Source organism: Nanorana parkeri, unplaced genomic scaffold (assembly GCF_000935625.1).
Source record: "Nanorana parkeri isolate BGI_ZX_2015 unplaced genomic scaffold, ASM93562v1 scaffold2324, whole genome shotgun sequence".
In the NCBI taxonomy this organism is placed as follows: domain Eukaryota; kingdom Metazoa; phylum Chordata; class Amphibia; order Anura; family Dicroglossidae; genus Nanorana; species Nanorana parkeri.
The window spans coordinates 150,377-155,202 of record NW_017308592.1 but is presented as its reverse complement, the minus strand read 5'-3'; the positions used below and the strand labels follow the sequence as shown (position 1 = coordinate 155,202).

General features: G+C 48.2%; 2 non-coding genes across 2 annotated transcripts; one reads left to right on the top strand and one right to left on the bottom strand.

Moving 5' to 3' along the window:
- Positions 1–3,332: 3,332 nt before the first annotated feature.
- TRNAN-GUU lies at positions 3,333–3,406 on the top strand. Its single transcript has one exon. It is a non-coding gene; the product is annotated as a tRNA-Asn (tRNA).
- A 351-nt stretch (positions 3,407–3,757) lies between these two features.
- TRNAM-CAU lies at positions 3,758–3,829 on the bottom strand. The gene has a single exon. It is a non-coding gene; the product is annotated as a tRNA-Met (tRNA).
- Between the last annotated feature and the right edge of the window lie 997 nt (positions 3,830–4,826).

The following is a 4,826-nucleotide window of genomic DNA, read 5'->3' as shown; positions in this document are numbered from 1 at the left end:
ACGGCAGAGAGCCGTGACATGATCGAGAGGTGAGCGAGCGCCGGTATGTGTTCTCTCACCTCCCGATCTACTGAGCCGACCTGTGACAGTCTCATTGTCACAGGTCGGCTAGAACTATGAGGTGAGCGAAAATCACTCACCTCATAGTTCTCCTTTAAGGAATCCTACCATATCCTTACCATGTAAAAGTATAAATAGTGTACAGATATAACGTGTTTCCCCGAAAATAAGACACTGTCTTATATTTTTTTTGGCTCAAAAAATTACATTAGGTCTTATTTTTTTAATTTGTTTATGTACAACAGTCTACATGTATTCATGTACACAAATATGGTGATCAGGACAATCAGGGGTGCTGAACCTTTGCTAGAGCAATTTGGTAACCAATCGCTGGCCAGGATGAGCGAAGCGCGCTGTCGCTATGGATTCCTCACAGGCGGAGTGCATTTGGTATCACTCCGCCTGTGACAGGAGGCGGCGCTATAGAGGAGGCATCGGCTTATGCGGCTCTGCTCCCTCCGCTGTCGCCTCGCTTCCTCTAGCGCCGGCTTCGTTGGCACCGCTGACTCTCTCCTGCCTCTCCCGCGGCTCTTCAAGTTCCCCCTTATGCCACCACCGGCCCTGGGAATAGTCACAACTAGGTCTTATTTTCGGGGGGTGTTTCATAGATGGTGGCTGGTGAGCTTTTCTTGTATACTTTTTGGCATATAGGTCCCCATCCAGTGGCGTAACAATCACCATAGCGACCCAGGCGGCCGCTATGGGGCCCGGGGCACAGGGGGGCCCGGCCAGGACATTCCTGGGTCGCTTTGGCATCTCACGCTGCTGGCCGTCACTGCCGGCTGTGAAGAGAAATGTGCCGCTGTTCAGATCACTGACATTGATCTGTGCTGCAGCGCGTTCCTCTCCACAGCCGCTGCTGAGTCAGTGAGAGCCAGCAGTGGAGGAGGAGGAGGGGCCCGGGGTTGGCATCACAGGAACAGGAGGCAGGGCCCGGCGATGGGGAGGGGGCGGGGCTCATCACCTACTGTGGAGGAAGAGGAGGCAGACAGGTAAGGAGTGTGACCAGCCTACCTGAGGGTGAGCCCGCAGAGCCCACCTTAGAGAGTCTATAGCAGGGTCACCCTCAGGTGGGCTGTGTGGGATCTCAATAGGGCTCTGCAAGGGGTGTAACTAGAGATCAAAGGGGCCCCATGCAAAATTTAGCTATGGGGCCCTGTGATTTCTAGTTACGCCCCTGCCCCCATCAGTTCAGTTTCAGGGCCTATTTACAGCAGCAGCCATACTACAAAGCAGTGCTGCTGCAGTGCGTTGTCTGGCACAGTGCGGATGATTTGATCACAGCGCATTGCACATTTTACTTTTCTTCGAAATTCTGAAGTGACGTTTCTTTAAAGGAGAACTATGTGGTCAGGGCTTTTCCCCATAGTTCTCCTGAGGGTCGCGAGAGAACGCAAACTAGCGTCCTCCCGTCACCCAAAGCTCTGTATACAGAGACGCCGCGGCCGAAATGGATCCCGACAATTCTGTCTGGATCCGCCCAGCTGCGTAATTGACAGCTGGCTCTGCCTATCTACCGCCGCTCGCTTACTTCTCGATCCTGTCACGGCTCTCTGCCGTGACAGGGGAGGGGCTGGATTCTCCCCGCTCCGATCCTCCAGCGCTGACTGGCGGAACGGACAGGGGAGGGGGCGGGTACAGCTGGCTCTGCCTCTAGATAGGCAGAGCCAGCTGTCAATTACGCAGCTGGGCGGATCCAGACAGAATTGTCGGGATCCATTTCGGCCGCGGCGTCTCTGTATACAGAGCTTTGGGTGACGGGAGGACGCTAGTTTGTGTCCTCCCGTTACCCTAAGGAGAACTATGGGGAAAAGACTTAACCCCATAGTTCTCCTTTAATTAATTTAATCAATAAATCACCTAAACTTGATTTTTATCACTTCAGCTAGATGCCTCAGTAAACATGTCTTCTAGGTAGACTGTCTACTCAGCAGGACAGTGTTGTTCTTGGAACCGTTTTCCAAAGGTTTTCTTGGACATCCATTGCTTTCATCTTGCTCTCATTTTGTCTTCACCCTTTAAACAATGGAATCTTTTACCTGGCACTCAGAAGGCAAAGAAAGCTTCTATTGTTTGCATTACAAATTGGAGCCACGGGTGGTCTTGTCAACACCGCCTGACTCAAGAAAGGTCGATTTAAAATTCAATTGAACCTGGTGGAAAACTTTTAGCTAAACAATGAAGGAATCCTATCAGATGCAGCTACTGTTCAGCTGTCCAATTAGCCGTAGCTGCTTACATGTAAATTGCCGCCGCCGGCGGCGGCGGCGGCGGCGGCGGGGGGGGGGGGGGGGGGTTCTCTCAGGGAAGCCCTCTGGCTGAAAGAAAGAAAAATGAGCATGTATGGCTAGCGCTGATAATAGAGTTTCTCCATCTTCAGGTCCATCTGCAGCAATGGTCCACTGTAAAATGTTGTTGCATTCTCTTGGGCTCAAAGGGCTGGTGTCTTCCTTGTGTAGATCATTCAGGTTGCTTACCTCATCCTCCTCCAGTACCTTCACCATTACCATGCTTATCTGATGCCCAACCTGAATCAAGCCTTGGGAAAGAAGGTTATACAGGGAGGTCCCCACCTATTCCCAATCAGGAATTTCTGTCTGGGCCTCTGGGGTGTCACTTGGCTGTACGGTGAGACACTGTACTAATACTGTGACTTTCCTCTCGACTGAAATGGCTGGTGTCTTATTTAAGTGGATCTTTCAAGCAGGCACCTTCTCTTCCAATAGCTTTGCCATTACCACACTTACACAATGTCCAGCCTGAACCAAGCTTTCACCTTTCCCCCAATCAGGAGTTTCCTGCTGGGCCCGGGGGTGATGGCAGCCAATCAGCTGAAGTAATTCATCTTATTGGTAACTGTATTTTCAGAAGTCTTTCAGAATGTTCTCTCACAATATTTCTAAACCTGTTGCCCGCCATTTTTTTTGCAGTGAAGGAATATAGAAGTAAAGTCCTTGTATGGGCAATATGAAAAATGAGCCATCCATTACTAGACTGTCCTCAAAGGATCCTAAAGTGGGGAATCCCTGCAGGGAGCCGTGAGTGACAGTTACAGCTCCCTGCCGGGAAAGATCGAGAAGTGAGCGAGCGACGGTATGTGTTCCCTCACTTCCCGATCTATTGAGCCGACCTGTGACAGTTTCATTGTCACGCGTCGGCTCGAACTATGAGGCTGAGTGATTTTCACTCACCTCATAGTTCTCCTTTAAGTTACTATTCAGATTAATCTATCTGAGCCACCACTTTCTTCATGTGCTCTTTAGGTCACAGCAGTCTCTGTGGCGCAATCGGTTAGCGCGTTCGGCTGTTAACCGAAAGGTTGGTGGTTCAAGCCCACCCAGGGACGGTGCTCTTTTGTTTGTCAAGCGGCACCTCTCAAATGTAATCATTAAAAACTCTTTTTTGTCCATCGGTGGTTGAACTTGATGGACCTGTGTCTTTATTCAACCTCAAATACTATGTAGCTATGTAATCTAATTACCAGGCTGCAACATAATGCTTTAAATACAACCAGAAAAAAAAAAACAATTGTATATCTTGTTGTATATGAATTGATATAAGGCCTTTTTCAACTTATATCAAGATTTTTACATATGCACTTGAAAACAAATTAGTAAATTTGAAATTAATCTGTTTATACTAAAATATCTTAATTGTTACCGGTTGTTTAAAAGAGCTAGAAAGGTAAGAAAAGACTTAGCAGAGGATGGTTTCGATCCATCGACCTCTGGGTTATGGGCCCAGCACGCTTCCGCTGCGCCACTCTGCTTGCTCTATGTTTAGATTGCAATGAGAGTACGAGAAATGATCACAGCTGCTCCTGAATACACACAAAGCTGCATAATAAATTCTTTTGAAAGCCAGTGTACCTGCAGTCAGAGATTCTGTGCCGCAACATAAGACTTTAAAGACATCCAGTAAAGAAAAAAAATCTGTAAATAAATTTCTGTGATGCCTTTATCATCTTTTATTAAAAATTTTACTCAAGCACCTAAAAAGCAAAAATGTGTACATTTAAAATAATATAATTTTTGTTAATTGTTACCTATATGTATCAGAGAGACACTGCGCTGCAACATAATACTTTAAAGGAGAACTATGAGGGGGGGGTGCTTTTCACTCACCTCATAGTTCTAGCCGACCTGTGACAATGAGACTGTCACAGGTCGGCTCAGTAGATCGGGAGGTGAGCGGAACACATACCGGCGTTCGCTCACCTCTCGATCCTGTCACGGCTCTCTGCCGTGACAGGGGAGGGGCTGGATTCTCCCCGCTCCGATCCGCCAGAGCTGACTGGCGGAACGGACGGGGGAGGGGGCGGGTACAGCTGGCTCTGCCTCTAGATAGGCAGAGCCAGCTGTCACTCACGCAGCTGGGCGGATCTCGAAATCTATGTCGGGATCCGCTCCGGCTGCGGCGTCTCAGTATACCGCGAGCTGTAGCTCCCTATATACTGAGCCTTGGGTGACAGGAGGACGCTAGTTTGTGTCCTCCCGTTACCCTTAGGAGAACTATGGGGAAAAGCACTGACCCCATAGTTCTCCTTCAAAAGCAGCCAATAAAAAAAAGCATGATGTTTTGTTGCATATGATCTTATGTAATGTCTTTATCAACATTTTTACATATTCACTTGAAAAGCAAAGATTGGTACATTTCAAATGATTCTACTTATTTAATATATCATAATTGTTGCTTGTCTAGAAAGGTAAGAAAAGACTTAGCAGAGGATGGTTTCGATCCATCGACCTCTGGGTTATGGGCCCAGC